The 17338-nt window shown below is 37.7% G+C and overlaps 1 pseudogene; it reads left to right on the top strand.

The window, feature by feature from the left end:
- LOC115800387 (protein mono-ADP-ribosyltransferase PARP14-like) overlaps positions 1-17051 on the top strand; it is a 32387-nt pseudogene extending 15336 nt beyond the window's left edge.
- Positions 17052-17338: the final 287 nt, after the last annotated feature.

The raw sequence follows: 17338 nt of genomic DNA, 5'->3' as shown, positions 1-17338 counted from the left end.
TCAATTTTCTACCTCCTGTGTAAAGATGGTCTTGAGGATAAGCTTCTACACATGTATCCAGAACTCAAAATTTCACCAGAGAGTCCAAATCTGAAAATAACTGGCTTAGGAGAAGAGATTACTAAAGCGAAAGAAGTTATATTTAAAGCAGTACTTGCATTAAAACGAAATAATCTGAAAATAGATAATTACGTGCTTGAACTGTTAAAACATGAGCAACAAGAGAAGCTTACAGATGCTCTCCTCACATCTCATCGGATAAATGCAGCATTCACATCAGTGGAAACAGGGTGCAGCTAGTTGCTGTTTCTGACAGAGATCTGTCTAATGCTCAAAACCATCTGACACAGCTTTAACATCTCAGTTCATCAGTGTTGAAGACAGTAATGTCCTGAAGAAGCCAGAGTGGCAGCAGCTGGTCAGTCAGTTAGAACAAGCTAACAGTAAACCATGCAGACTCGAATCAACACCACTGCTCAACAAGTCGTGGTGTCTGGCTGCAAGGATAATGTCATAAATGTTGGCCATCAACTTAATGACTTCTTAACCCAGAATGCTCACATTGAAGTAACTGTTGTGGTCAAAGCTGATATTGTCATTGAATACTTGAAACATTTCAACACAAATTGGTTGGAGAAAGTGAAAGACAAGGTGAAAGTGTCTTACAGAAATGAGGCCATCTGTCTGAGTGGTTCTAGGGTGGATGTGACACGTTGCAAGACTGTGGTTGAAGGTGCAGTCTCTTCTGTAGTCTTTGACAGTCTGAATATCTAACAGTGTGGAGCAAAGACGCTTTTCCAGGAAAATAAAACTGTGTATTTTTCTGAAATCAAACATAAAATGGTTCCTGATACAACTGGTTGATGAGACTGGTGGAGGGAGGACAGCTTGGCTTCAAACAGCACCAACACCTTTATGCCAATTTAAGACCCTCAAGGAGTGGAAATAGCTGTTTGCAAGGCAGATATGTGCAGTTACCCAGTGCAGGCAGTTGTCAATCCATCTAATCAAAACTTGAAACATAATGCAGGTCTTGCAGCAGCACTGTTGAAGGCTGCTGGTCCTCAATTACAGGATGAATGTGATAACATAATTAAAGCAATGGGACAACTGAAGCCAGGAGACTGTGTCATAACTGGTGCAGGAGGGCAGCTTTGTTGCCAGAAAGTCATCCATGTTGTAGGACCCAAGTTTGACAAAGGTAAACCTCAAACAGCCTGGGCTCAGTTGAAAAAAGCTGTTAAAGGAAGCTTAGAACTTGCAGAAACCAGTGGGTTGTGTTTCAGTAGCTCTTCCTTCCATTGGCAGCGGCCTTGGCTGCTTCCCCTTCAAGCAGTGTGAACTTGCCATTGTCAGAGCACTGAAGGAGTATTGTGATGAAAAATATGATGACATCACCTTGCAGAAGATCCATTTGGTGAACATTGATGATGTTGCTGTTCAGGACATGGTGGATGCTGTCAGACAGGAGTTTGGAAATCTTGGTGTGACTCATTCTCAACAAACTCTTCCCAAACCTCCTAAACCATCAGTTTTGCAGCCTACTGGATCTGACTGTACTTCTATCGTATGGCAACCAAAGAGAGGCTGGACATCATTCTTATAAAGGGAAGCATAGAGGCTGCCATGGTAGTTTGGATTTTATTATACTTCATTATGAGCAAAATAATTACTTTAATATGGAAAAATTCCTACAGAGTAATTATCTTTAGAAGTAAATTATTTTATAGGATTGATTGTTACTCTTTTACTCTGGTGGGCTGCTACTATTAACTGTTTTAACACATTTTTAGACAGAGGGTGGTTGGTGAGTATGATATCTTCAGACCTCGACTTGAAACAAAGGTGCAGTTTTCAAAAGGCATCTTGCGTGCAGCTGGACCCAAACTTCAGCAGTTAATAAATGCACAGGGTGCAAATGGAAAATGTTGGTGAGGTCATTGTTACCGAGGGCTGCAACCTAAACAGCAAAAAGTATTTCATGCAATTGCACCTCACTGGGATAACGGCCACGGCACAGCAAGAAAAGGTAACGTATTACATTATTTATAGTGCTGGATAAATATTCTCTACAATACAAAATTGATGACATGCATATTACTGAATTTAAATGTCATTATTATCATAATAGTATTATTTGTTGTCTTACAGTGTTTGAGTGGAATCTTTAAGGATTGTTTGGAGATGGCAGAAAATAATAATCTGACTTCCATATCCCTGCCAGCCATTGGCCCTGAAAACCTGGGTTTCCCAACAGATCTCATAGCCTCTTTGATGCTGGATCAAATCTTAGAGTTTAGCAAAAAGAAACACCCCAAGCACCTAAAAGGGTTGTGATTGTACTTCACCCAGGAGATGCAGAAATTATCCAGGTAAGAAAAGCTTGTACCTTATATTCAGTTGCACAGCTGTTGTTACAGTAGATAAAACTATATCACTTTTCTTTTTGATGTTTTGTTTCTCTTCTTATTTTTCCGTTGTTGTTGCCTGTAACAATAATAACAAAAACACGTCTGTGCAAAATCTCGAGCTACTCCATGTTTCTTCTTCTCTGGCTTTCTGAAGGTTTTCCAAAGCTTTTTTTTTTTTTCAACATTGCTTTTTCGTTGTTTTCAGTCCAGTTCTTGGGCCAGATCATTTTCAGTGGAATGCTGTCAATTAACTTCTGGGCCAAATCCTGACTGATGGCAACCCATGTTTGCATAATCAGTGCTTGGAGTTTGTGAGGTTTTGTTTTTCAGTCTGGCCTCTTGAGGATTGATCACAGGTTCTTGATGTGATTAAGATCTGGGTAGCTTTCTGGGCATGAACAAACTGGGCAAGTTCTCAATGTGTTGTTCTACAAGCCACTTAGTTATCACTTTTGCCTTATGACACAATGCTCCATCATGCTAGAAAAAGTATTGTTCTTTACCAACTGTTCTAGGACAATTGAGAGAAGTTGCTCTTGGAGGATGTTTTGGTATCATTCTTTATTGTGATTAGACAAAATTTTGAGTAAGCCTCACACCTTAGATGCCTCACTGTTGGCATGATGCAGGACTGATGGTAGAGTTCCTGTAAGTCTTTACCTCACTGTGCATGCAGATGCATTCACACTGCTGCCTTTTCTGGATGAGCTCTGTACTGGTGGTGCCCCAGTCCCACAGCTGAATCAGCTTTAGGAGACAGCGTTGACAATTCTTGGGCACCCTGAAGCCTTCTTCACAACAACTGAACTATACACATGCCTGTGATGCCCTTGGTATGCAAAGCAATGATGACTGGACATTTTTCCTTGCCATCATGAAAACCAATTCATGTATGTGTCATTCTTAAATCTTTTGACCACAACTGTAGATTCAGCAAGGTGCTAGAAAGATTCCTCAGTGATTTTAGTCCATAATAACCTGATAACATCATGCAGTTGCTACATGTATCAGCTGCATGATGAGAATCTCTCTGTTCCATCTCAAATTATCTATTGGATGAGATCTGGTGAGTGTGGAGACCATTTCACTGGAATAAAAGCCCTAAAATATGGTACTATTGTATATTCTGTATAATGACAAATATAGGCATTATATTCTGTCTGAGAGTCAATTTGTCACAAATACGGAAAATATTCTGAAGAATGAGCACTCAATCTTTGACAGATACATTTTGGACATTCCTCCATACACGGACAAGTTTTGACCCTGAAAAATCCCACTTACAGATATTCATTTATTAAATATCCAGGTAATATGCTAATTCGTAAATCTGCCAAAGATCTTACATAAGATCTCTTTGCATATCTCTGTAACAGACATGACTGAACCTTGAAAACTCCCAACTTCAAATATCCATCTGTGAAATATACATGTAATTCTAAAAATTTTATCCCTTGAAGATCTTATCTCTGAAGATCTATTTGCATATTTAGTGGATTCAGTATCAAGATACTGTAATTAATTATACCTTATGAAAAATAGTTTTGTCTCAAACACAGGCTACATGAATGTGAAAGACATTAAATAATTCAAATAAAATGAGTTCCAGCAGGAAAAGAGTTTTTTCTTTGCCCATAATTAATTTGAAATTGATTAACTGACAGTTGTTGCTCTATAGTTCATACAGTTATGATTAAGAAAAAATAAATTTTTGAATATTTAAAGATTTCATTGACTTTCATTTTCTGATAAGAAAATACCAGCAGTGCCACTGTTGGAGTACACTTTCCTCCATTTCCCTGTTTATACATCAAAGAATAGTAAGGACTACATTATATATAAGTTAGGACTATATTATTTATCTCTTATAAAGGACCTTCACTCTGGCCATCCTGTTATGTACCATCCTGCAGAAGTTGTTGAGCTACTTTCTCCTGGGACTTCTACCATATTAAGGAGAAAATAAAATCTCAGAGTCAGTCAGTTGGTTCAGGTGTAGCAGGAGGGAAAGAGACACTATTAAAGAAACCAGTCAGTGAGCAGGTTTAGTTCATATAATCTGTTATCATGGTAACTCAGTTGAAGTTAACTTTCTGGAACAAAAAAAAGTTTCCTAATATCAGAATAAACAACTCAATTGTCACTAACCTGTTTTCTGGAATGGGGTGTAGGTCTTTACTTACACATACAAATTCAGCAGTGTAAAAATTCTTCATGACAACTGTCCTGATCTGAAGGAACTTAATAACTAATCAAATACTGATTTTTCCCAGATACCACTGAAGAAGACTTAAAAATATCCTAATTACCCATGATCTTCAGTCATATCCGCAGTGAAGATGTTAACCTCTCACTGCAAAGAGTCCTTCTGACCTTTGTTCACCAGGTTTCTTGGTCAGTGTGGATTCAGCTTACTGCAAAGGGACGAAGGACACAGGTCAATATTTACTATAAAACATCTTTAAATGACTGCAAATAAACATTTTTAAAAAGTTAATGGTTGGAAAACAACTCCTAAAGAAAACTGTACAGCAAACACATTATCCACATTCAACTCACACTCAGCAAGAATATCCATATAATTCATACCACAGAGACACAGGCTGAGAAGGTCTAGATCTGAGTGACATCAAGCTTGTGGACTGGTGGACAAAGTCGTCCTCTGGGACAGTTGTCATCTGCCTGCTGGGAAAGAGTACTTCAGAAGAAAGCAGAAGACAAGTTATATAAGATCTACCATTAGTTGGTTCTCTACAGCCCAACTGTAATCAAATCCTACTAACATTTCATGAATAACAAAGATTTGAGCATTGAATCCTTCAGTAGGACAATTGAGTCACCCAATATACCACTCTTGAGCATGCCACCCAATGACTCCATAAAGGCCGGCATAAGCACAAACAACAGTGAGGACCTATTCCCCAACCAAAAGGTGCTGGAAAGCAATCATCTCATCCATGGGTAACTCAGCAGCATCCCATCACCTTAGCAGGAAGCTGAGGTGATACAAGACTGGAACAGAGTCCAGCCTCTCTCCAGGACACTGGTTCCAGAGTGAAAGCCATTTGCCTTACTTGTGGTTCCTAGGATACTTAAGAGTAGAATGGGAGGCAGAGCCTTCAGCTTTCAGGCCCCTCTTCTGTGGAACCAGCTCCCAGCTTGGATTCAGGAGGCAGACACCCTCTCTATTTTTAAGATTAGGCTTAAAACTTTCCTTTTTGATCAAGCTTATAGTTAGGGCTGGATCAGGTGACCCTGAACCATTCCTTAGTTATGCTGCAATAGCCCAGTCTGCTGGGGGTTCCCATAATGCACTTTTTCTTTTTATTCACCTCTTTTTACTCTGTTTATGCTCCTTTCTGGAAATTGAATAACATTTCTGTGTAATTTGGTTTTAAACCCTGCATGTTTGCTGCTTGGTATATTGTACTATTGTTTCTGATTGTTTCAATAGCCGAATTCTCTGATTCTCTCTGCAGGCCTTCAGTGATGCATTTAAGAAGTTTTCCCAATGTCTCAGGTGGTTCAAGTTCTACAAAATGTCAAAGTACACAACACAGAAATACTGATTTATGTGAAATAGCAATGTAATGCTAGAAAGAAATCTCTTCAGGATTCCATTTACAAACATATCATTTTGGATTAAATCACTTCAGTTAGCGTTTTTACACACCCATCAAAAAATATTTTATATTTTTGATACAGTTTGCACATTTTTAAAAAGTTAATAATAGATTTTGTACTAGTCACCTAACTGAGAAGTATACAAACTTTTGAAGAGAAAAATGTGTTTATTTATTGCTGGCTTTAGCTTTTTATCTTATTATTATTATTTGTTCATGCCAGGGGGCTTCTTCTCCAAGTTAATTTCGACTTCAGACATGCATGAGACTAAAATGGGAATGTGACTATACAGGTATTTGTAGGAGACATAACGAGGAGACCACTGATATCATTGTCAACTCTTCCAATGAAAGCTTTTCTCTTATGTCAGGTAAATCATAGAAAACCTAAACTATTATTACATGTGTATTACATGTGTATTATTACATGTCATTCTGTCTTCATTACTGTAAAGTGGACCTAACAATCAGAGCAATTCAGCACCTTTAAAATGTTAAATTACAGAAATATTAATCCACCCATATTAATGACATTTGGTTATACTGTATTTATGTGTATATTTTTTCACCTCAACCAGGAGTTTCTAAAGCTATTCTAGAAGCAGCTGGCAAAACTGTTGAAGTGGAATGCCGCAATCTTGGTAAGAAACCACTTCACATTCATATATCTGTGTATGTTCTCTGCAATCCAGGCCTAAGGTAGTCTCTGGAGCTTGAAAAAAAAATGACTGGAGTTCTTTACGTTTCTTGAAAAGTTTCACCTCTCATCTGAAAGGCTTATTTTTCCAAAAAACTTGAAGACGTCCAGTTATTATTTTTTTAACCTCTAGAGACCACTTTACATTGATGATTTTATGACACAATAACTTATATTTAACATCAGCTACTGAGAATCTACACAGACAACATCAGCTACAGAATAATAGTTTTGTTTTTCAACTATGCAATGAAAGCTGACTTAAAAGAAAGCACTTGGAGATGGAAAAAGTACTTACTAAATAGGTATATGAGGTATGTTGTATAAAATGTTAGAGTGCTCATGTAGAGTAGGAAAGTGCTACTTAAGTACCAGTCCATTTACTATTTAGTATTAAGTCAAATGTTGTGGTCAGAGGAAAAGAATTGTCAAGAAAGGGCGTATAGCTGAAATAATCATGTTCATGGTCATTAAGGTTCTACGGCATTCAGATCCACTATCTCCACATTTAGGTGTCAAGTCCACCCTGGACATGAAAATGACACAACCAGGTAATCTAAAGTGTAAGAAGATCCTCCATCTGGTTGGACAGTCCGACCCAGTAAAAATCAAAGAACTTGTGAAAGCTGTACTTCAGATGTGTTTGAAAACCACCTATACTTCTATATCGTTTCCTGCCATTGGCACAGGTGAGATTTATTCATGTATTACTATGATATGGAAAGCACACAATCATCCATCCATCTTCTTCCACTTATCAAGAGAGGGCTGGAGCCTATCCAGCTGTCACAGGGTGAAACACTGGCTATACAGACAACTACTCACACTTATGGCCACATTAGAATTCAGTTTATTTTTAGTCATGAAGCTCCAAATCACAACAAAACAGCCATCTCAAGGCCCTATTTATTGTGAGGTAAAGTCCCTACAATGATTACCGAGATAACCCAACAATCAAAACGACGTCCTTGAGTAAGCAGTTGGTGACAGTGGGAAGGAAAAACTCCCTTTTAGCAGGAAGAAACCTCCAGCAGAACCAGGCTCAGGGAGGGGCAGTCATCTGCCAGGACCAGTTGGGGCTGAGGGGAGACAGACAGGACAAAAGACACATTGTGGAAGAGATCAAACATAAATAATGATTAAATGCAAAGTGGGGTATGAACAAAGTAAAAAGAGGTTAATGAAAATAAATACTCGGTGCATTTTACATTATAGTTTAGTTTTATGTCATGCAGTCACTTTTTTTCTCTAACCCAGTTAGTTTAAATTAGTTTCCAGAATGGTTTTGCTCATTTTTATTAATTTTATTTTTTGTCTAATGCATAATTTTATCTTAATTTTCACTAGTTTTAGTTTCTCATACTTTATTTGTCAGGTGCAAGGAATAACTATTGAGTAATAAGACCTCAATAAGTTATATCATTAAAAATGGTTTCAACAACCAACTGTTACTAGCATTACATACCAAAGATACTTGCATTATATGTTAAATGTGTGTAATATTAAGGACCCACATAGGTATTAAAGGTACTGCACTGCAGTGGTTTGAATCATATTTATCTAATAGACTCCAATTTGTTCATGTAAATGGGGAGTCTTCTTCAGACACTAAGGTTAATTATGGAGTTCCACAGGGTTCTGTGCTAGGACCAATTCTATTTACATTATACATGCTTCCCTTAGGCAGTATTATTAGAAAGCATTGCATCAATTTTCATTGTTATGCAGATGATACTCAGCTTTACCTATCAATGAAGCCAGATGACACACATCAATTAGTTAAACTGCAGGAATGTCTTAAAGATATTAAGGCCTGGATGACCTCTAATTTCCTGCTTCTAAATTCAGATAAAACTGAAGTTCTTGTTCTCGGCCCCACAAATCTTAGAAACATGGTGTCAAACCAGATACCTACTCTGGATGGCATTACTTTGGCCTCCAGTAACACTGCGAGAAATCTTGGAGTCATTTTTGACCAGGATATGTCCTTCAATGCATATATTAAACAAATATGTAGGACCGCTTTTTTGCATTTGCACAATATTTCTAAAATTAGAAACATCCCTTCTCGGAGTGATGCTGAAAAGCTAATCCACGCATTTATTACTTCTAGGGTGGACTACTGTAATTCGTTATTATCAGGCTGTCCTAAAAGCTCCCTGAAAAGCCTTCAGCCTGATCCAAAATGCTGCAGCTAGAGTACTGACAGGGATTAGAAAGAGACAGCAGATTTCTCCCATATTGGCTTCTCTTCATTGGCTCCCTGTTAAATCTAGAATAGAATTTAAAATCCTTCTCCTCACATACAAGGTCTTGAATAATCAGGCCCCATCTTATCTCAAAGACCTTTTAGTCCCATATCACCCCAATAGAGCACTTCACTCTCTGACTGCTGGCTTACTTGTGGTTCCTAGGATACTTAAGAGTAGAATGGGAGGCAGAGCCTTCAGCTTTCAGGCCCCTCTTCTGTGGAACCAGCTCCCAGCTTGGACTCAGGAGACAGACACCCTCTCTATTTTTAAGATTAGGCTTAAAACTTTCCTTTTTGATCAAGCTTATAGTTAGGGCTGGATCAGGTGACCCTGAACCACCCCTTAGTTATGCTGCTATAGGCCTAGGCTGCTGGGGGGGTTCCCACAATAGCCTGTTTCTTTTCATTCACCTTATTTACTTTGTTTATACTCCACTCTGTATTTAATCATTAATTGTTATTAATCTCTGTCTCTCTTCCACAGCATGTCTTTTCTCTCCCCTCAGCCCAACCGGTCACAGCAGATGACTGCCCCTCCCTGAGCCTGGTTCTGCTGGAGGTTTCTTCCTGTTAAAAGGGAGTTTTTCCTTCCCACTGTAGCCAAGTGCTGCTCATAGGCAGTCGTTTTGACTGTTGGGTTTTCTCTGTATTATTGTAGGGTCTTTACCCACAATACAAAGCGTCTTGAGGTGACTGTTTGGTGTGATTTGGCGCTATATAACTAAAATTGAATTGAATTGAATGAACATCATCAGACATTAATTTGCAGACTGGCTCGGTGAGCAGACACGCACTGAGGTACTGGATGGCACTCCCAGCTAAAACTCTAGCAGTTTTAGCTTTTAACGAATGTGTTTTTTTTTTTTTTTGTTTTTTTCAGTTTTGTTATATCATTCATTTTTATTGCCACTGATAACCTTGCAGAGTACAAAAACTTCAGTGGGTGACAGCCAGTTATTAGGCTCAGGGGACTGTTTTTGACAGATCTGGATAACCTTTTTTTCCCCTTTATAAATGAAATTATCATTTTAAAACGTCATTTTATATTTCCTTGTGTTGTATTGCAGTTTGTTTCATGATCTGAAATATTCAAGTGTGACAAATATGCCAAAAAAACAACGCCCCCTAAAAAAAAAAAAAAAAAAAAAGTAACAACTAAGAAACCAGGAACAAGGCAAATACTTTTTCACTGTCAATTCCCAATTACTTGAAGCCCAGCAGTTAAGCCTTCTTCCAGACACAATACCCAAGTGTGGACACAAGATGGCAGTAATTTAAAGCCTTGGGAAAACATGCAAGAGCTTTATGACTCAGCACTGTTGTGAACAATGAACAGAGAAGATCTGAATTCACTTTGGTGGTTTTTAATTTATTTCTGTTTTTAGATTACACTGGACAAGCACTGATTGCTTTGCTTGACCTGATGGCATGTCATTGATATACAGGACCAGTTTAAAGTTTGGACACTTTTGACTGGTCCTGTATATAAGCAGGAGAAAACATTTTGGAAAAAAAAATTCTTCATACCCCTAGAGGCTGCCATGACTGATCCTTTAAGAAAATATTTACAATATATACAATGTTCCATCTGAACACTAAATAGAAATGTTCAATGATTAACATGAACAGTTTGTTTGAGAGCTGTAAAGCAGGTGACTAGGCTAGTCACACCTCATTTTGAGTTGCCCTCAGTCTCCAGTAGTTACCAACTGGCAACCACTTAGGCCGCAACCCAAATGGGAGACACAGAACAAGGTGAACAGTACCATCCTCATGCACGGATGAATGACACACAATATTCACACACAAAATAAATCATAATCTGGGTCATAACTTTTTTTCTTAGAAAAATAACACACTGAACCATCAGACTCTAGTTTGGTTTCACATGTAAAATCAAGACTTTACCAGGGTTACAGGAGACCCTTGAATTGAATGAGTTTTCATACTTAGAAATCCAGAGATAAGAACTGGCAGGACTTGAGAGGCCATCACACCAGCAAAATTCATTCAGAATTCATGGCATTGGAAACATATCCAAAAAATTGGGACAGTTCCCCTCATGGTTCTGGCACAGGAAAACCACACAGAATCATACAGAGTGTTGTGAACCTTGGCACATAGAGGGGGCACTTGCCCTTACCCTATCACAGCCTCTCCAAACTGCTACATTCAAAATAAAGAGCTGCAGCTTTTAACTAGTAAATATTTCCTGCAAGATATCCATATGCTTGGGCCAGAAGGTGGAAGAATATGCTAAAGCACATCACAGTTTTTTGGCACCAAACACCACAGCATTCACCAGCCTTTTGAAACTATCGGTGGCATGTCTTAATGGATCTTGCAGTGTGTAGCAATGAATGGCAAATCTTACACTTTGGCTGGCTTCCACACTTTTCAAATTGTTTAAATGCATGCTATTCATAAGACCCTTCCACCTTGTGAATATAAGAGGGTGACACCATAGTCACCACAGGAAAACATGGGTTAGAGGTCATGGTTGGAACTTTTCTCAACATATTTTTTTAGCATGATGACCTGAGAAACATAAGATTTTTTCCTTCAAGTAGTATAGTCTACTTTAGGGATTCTGTCCTCAGGCTCTTCAGGATAACAGAACCAATGCTTGTAACCAACCACAGGTAACAAAACTATAATACAAGTCTAAAAATTACAGATTAGTTTTCATATTTTTTTTTATTAGACCTTTCCTTAATTTCAGATGCAATGGAGAGGAAACTGCATGCCAGATAAAAACTTAAATAGTCTAACATGCTGTACGTGGGGCTTATAATGAACAACCAAAAGTCTGAAAGTGAAATTCAATATGTTTGAATGCATTTTATCAAACCAAAGGCCGAAAAGAACTTGATCAATCACTTTTGGCTTTAACAAGCGTGTGGCAGCACAAATTATGTTTACCAGATACTGATGACCAGCCTTGGTTTTTAGCAGACACATTCAGCTATAACAAAGGGCACACCTCTTAGTGGGACTTCATGAAGTCTCTATGTATTACCAAACACCAACCACCATTTGGTAGTACATCAGCAGGAACTGGTATACTTTTATGTCAGAACTTCATTAAATATATATCTGAACTGTTTACTGAATTACCAAGTTTAAGAACCTTGAATCTATGAATCTTCAGCCAGATCATTACCAAGTGTGGTCAACATCAGCAACAGGCATGTCCACCCACACACCTACTGCACTGTACCAGACATTATAGGGGAGAAAAACTTGAGCCAATGATGCAGGACACAGAAAGGTCCCACACCAACAACTCTGATCCACAGTATGACTGTGTGGAGAAAGGTGCACCATCATGTCATGTCACAAAGTGCTTTAAAATTGGATCTTTTAAAATTATATGATAGGAATGCTGTCCAAATTGGATATGAGTAGAGTCTCATTGATTTAGTCTACAATTGTAGTGGTGGGGTATTCCTGCTATGCTTTCTCAGGACCAGGAAAGCTTCAATTAGAGGTCCTGGTTTATGACAACAAACAAACACTTGCCTTTCCACCAGCTTCTCAGTCAAAAGTTTCTTCAGCTCTTCTTTGTTGGCACTTACAGTTGCTTGGACGTTAGAGAAGAAAACTGCCAGGGGCTTGATGTGGCAGGTTGTGTCCCTTGGCCGGGTGGTGACCTCCTCTACATTGTTTGGGGTCTGGGACCCTGGGGCCTGGGGTCATCTGTTTCCTGGTTGTGTTCCTCAGGGTGGTCTGTGCCGTCCTGGGTGCAGAGCTGTGGACAGCCTGGGTCTTTCTTTACCTACCTCTGGCTTCTGGGGGACGTTGTTGTGGCTTTCCACCCACATTATTAAGTACATTTTGTGACAGAGACATATACTCATGCAAACAAACACACACGTAGCCATGTTTTTTCACATGTATGTATTTTTTGCAGGTACTGTTTGGTTTTATTTGTGTGATTTTTCTTCTTTTTTTTCCAGGTGCAGCAGTTAGTGAACCATTGTGTTTCTGTACTTGTTCTTATTTTTTTCTTCATATCGCCCCCGCCCTTTTTTTTCATTTCTTGCTTTTTCCCCACCTGTCAACACTGGCATTTCCACAATACATGTACACTTGTGTAAACAATAACACAAATGGTTAGATAAAAGAAAAAAACACTAATGTTTTGGCATAATAGTGCATCACAATTCTGATTGCACAAAAGCAAAAACAAGATAAGTCTTGAACTTTTAATACAGTGGATTGTGGATCATTCAGTAAACTGAAAGAAATTCCATCAAATAAACTACAATAAACCATTTTTTTAACTGAAGCAATTTTCAGTTGTTTTATGGATGTTTTTTCAGAATTTTTTAAACACACACTAAATTTTATTATTCCATTAAAACAAGCAAACAAAACAATGAGCTGGCAGAAAATTACCAGTGCATTTTACATATATTTATTTATTTTTCCAGTGTATGTTTTCATAAGCTACCTGCAAAAACACATATTTGGCATGTGCTCTTAACAAATCAGTTGTGGAGTTACTTGGACAATGCCAACTTTCTTTAAATTATAATAATACTAATAACATTTTTTAAGGTCAAGGTAATGTAAAAGCGAGACTGGTGGCAGATGCCATGTTGGATGCAGTGATTGATGTGTTGAGCCAAACACCTTCAGTCCCCTGACCAAAATCCGCATAGTTATTTTCCAAAAAGCTATGCTAAAAGACTTCCACAGCAGTATGCAACAGAGGGAAGCAGCTGATCCTAAGGATAAAGGACAGGGGACCTGGGGAGGCATGAAAGGTAAATATGTAGAAATTAATTTTGGTTTCATTTTTCCACAGTCTCCAATCAGTTTTAACTCTTAAATTCTAATGTTTTTGAAATGTGTTCTTTCAGCACTCTTTGGTCTTGGAAAGCAAGATAAAGATTTTGACATCAAAAGTCTCAAAGTGGATCCCACTTGCTTCCATATTTGTGGTGACACACAGGCTAATGTAGATTTAGCCAAGAAACTGTTACATGACAAGGCATCCCAAGAACGCCAGACCACCAAAATAGAAGACAACGCCATCCGTACGTTCTCTAAAGCAGATCACCTGAAGATTTTTGACATGCAGAAGACCATGGGCATAAGCATAAAGATAGAATGCAGTACACCCAAACCCACAATCACCATTGAAGGACTCAGCAGTGATGTGCTTAATGCTAAAGCTGAGATCATTAAGATGATAAGCAGGAATAGAGATGCGGATATTCCTGAACACTGGGAACCCGTGCCAGCTAACGCCACATGTCAGGTTTTTACAGTACAGGCCAAGACATCAGAATATGCTGAAATCCGGAAGCTGTTCCAGGCCTCGAGCAATCATACTGTTACAAAGGTATTATTGACATTTGGTCTTTTATCTTAGCAGTCAGATCACTAGAGTAGAAAGTTTTTGGTGACATGGATCATCAATAGTTGGTATTGCCTAATTATTTCCAGATATGTTCATGATTTAAATCAAATTTTAAAAAAAAAATATTTTGCATAGAAAATATTTTTAAGGCAGGTAATGGCCCACAACAGAATACACAGAAACGTATTTGAAATTAATTAAAAAATGCATTTTCCTCCAGCTGTTCAAGGCCTCATGCAATCAGACTGTTGTGAAGGTAGCATTAAGCATTCTCTTGTCGTAGTCATTACCTTGCCTTAGTTAAGGTCAGATTTACAATTTTAAGCATTTTTTTTAAGTTTCTTTCACAGAAAAATAATTAAGTGAAACCCATATTAGAATGCAATTTATTTCTTTTCAGATTGAGAGGATCCAGAATCCTGTATTGTGGAAGAGTCTGCAGCTCAAGAAACATAAGATGGAGGTGAAAAATGGTCATAAGATGAATGAAAGACGTCTTTTCCATGGCACCTGTGAAACAACTGTGCCACACATTAATGACCATGGCTTCAACAGGAGCTACGCTGGAAAAAATGGTGAGATCTTTGTGGACTAAGTTTCTTATTATTATTTTGTATTTGGCAGAGAGCTGATACTAGAGATATGGCAGTAGCATATGGGGTGGGGAATACTGCTTTAAATTTGGTCCTAACACTGAGAGTTGCAGGCCATAAACACTCTTTTAAACTAAGCTTTAGCATTTGAATAGCTGGGTGGCATGTCAGTGTGCTCCTAGCGCTGGTCTCAGAAGGCAGGACCAATAAAGGAAAAACACAGAGAAGGTTCATGAATGTAGTGACTGAGGACGTGGAGGGCTGGTGTGGGGAATCCCATAGGAATAAAGCAAAAGAAGAAGAAAAAGATTAGATTACCGTATTTTTCGGACTATAAGGCGCACTTAAAACATTTTTTCAAAAATCGGCAGTGCAGGAATGCGGTGCACCTTAATACGGTAGGACAAAATACGTTAGAACAATTAGAAAATTATACAACAAAGAAGACTCAGCACTCAAGATGTAGATTAAACCAAATAGAATGGGATAGCATTTTTATCCCAAAGCTCCAGTAATTGGTCTCCTCAGTTCCCATTCCCGTTGGCCCTGTCTCAGTTTCTTTCTTCTTCTGATTTTAAACATTTTAAATTTTTTTCCATATTCTACTGTGATTAGAATATGGGATTATGACATTTGTAAATCAGTATATTCTGTTTTAGTTACATTTTACACATTGTTTGGGTTTTAGTATTTGATTTCACAGCATTGACTGGTGAAACTAGTAATATCAGTATCTGCTAGTGTTCCTGCTACTACTAATAATAATAGAAAATATGTCAGATCTTTTTCATTGACTTTCTGCTATTCTTCCATTTTCAGCTGCATTATACGGCGATGGGACATACTTTGCAGTCAATGCTAGTTATTCTGCCAGTGACACCTACTCCAAGCCCAATCAGAAAGGAGAAAAGTTTATGTACGTCTGCCGAGTTCTGACTGGTGACTTCACTCTTGGAAAAAAAGGCATGGTTGCACCACCGGTGAAAAACACCATCTCCACTGACCGGTACGACAGTGTTGTGGACAACATGGCCAATCCAGACATGTTTGTTATCTTCCACGATGACCATGCCTATCCTGAATATTTGATTACATTCAAATGATGCAGCCAATCAGCAAGATTAGAAATCAAAACTTGACCTACATCATTAAAGTGAACCTATTATGCTAATTTTCAGCTCCATACTTTTATTCTTGGACTCTACTAAAGTAGCTGTATATGATTCACAGTTCAAAATAACCTTTATTTACTGTCCTTGGTGGATCCCTTTGAATCATCCTCTCACCAAAATAAAACAAGCTTTTTAGCTCCCTTCCTTTTTATCCAACTTCTTTCAAACTAGCTGATCTGGCTTTTAAATTTTTAAACCTTTAACCTTTTGTGCCCGAAGTCAGAAAATCAGGGATTACTTGATGCTTAATATGAGCATCTATCATTATAACAATATATGACACAAAATAATATAAAAGCATAACAGGTTCACTTTGACCTTTTGCTATTTGTTAACACACATTTTAACACACATACCTGGTATAAACTTGCAATGACTACAGTATGATGTAACTGTTGTTTCTTGGATTACAGTCATCACAAGGGTCAGTTATTGTAAGATGCATTATGTGCCTTGAAAATTATTATACTGTAAACTTACGGTTATGTAAGCAGTAATCACTCAACTGAAGAAAAAGTGTTCAAAAACCTAATTTGTTAAGCTCTTTGTATGTTTATACACTGGTTTTTATAAGTACCTTCTCTGTTCATGATGATAAAAGTGTGTCTGTTAATGTGTAGCTCCGATTAGATAAGAATCACTTCTAGATTTGAAAGAAAAACTCAAATTTGCTGCTGTTTAAGTAAACAGGCTCACATAAATAATCAAGCAAAACAAATGTGTTGAATGTTTAGTATATAATCAATTTAAAATGGCTTACTTAAACTTCACTTAGTCTCTAGTTTGTGACTGTTAGAGAAGCAGTTTTGGTAAGATTTGACCTTAAATTTGGATTTTTAAAAAATTATCATTCTTGTCCAAACAGCACCTGTTCAATGTTTTTAGTCATTTCATTGAATAATCATAAATATATTTTAATGAAATACATGTAGAAAGAGGTAACAAATTAAACAAAACATATGCAAAACAATGAAATCCAAGACTCGCTTATTACATTTACTAAGATATATTAAAGCATGAGTTATGTGAAGAAAAGTTGAATACTTTGCCTTGTTTTTGTTGTTGTTTTTTTTTTGTTTTTTGGTTTTTTTTAAATCTACCTGTTTGGCAACTTAAGCAAGCAAAATCATAGTCTGCATGCTGTGTTGAGCCAGACACCTTCTCTTTGCCAAGAGGATCTTTAAAAGGCACCTTTTGTTTTCATTTTATTTTTATATACT

Source organism: Archocentrus centrarchus, chromosome 21, assembly GCF_007364275.1.
Source record: "Archocentrus centrarchus isolate MPI-CPG fArcCen1 chromosome 21, fArcCen1, whole genome shotgun sequence".
In the NCBI taxonomy this organism is placed as follows: Eukaryota; Metazoa; Chordata; class Actinopteri; order Cichliformes; family Cichlidae; genus Archocentrus; species Archocentrus centrarchus.
This window is presented reverse-complemented; position numbering and strand designations above follow the sequence as displayed.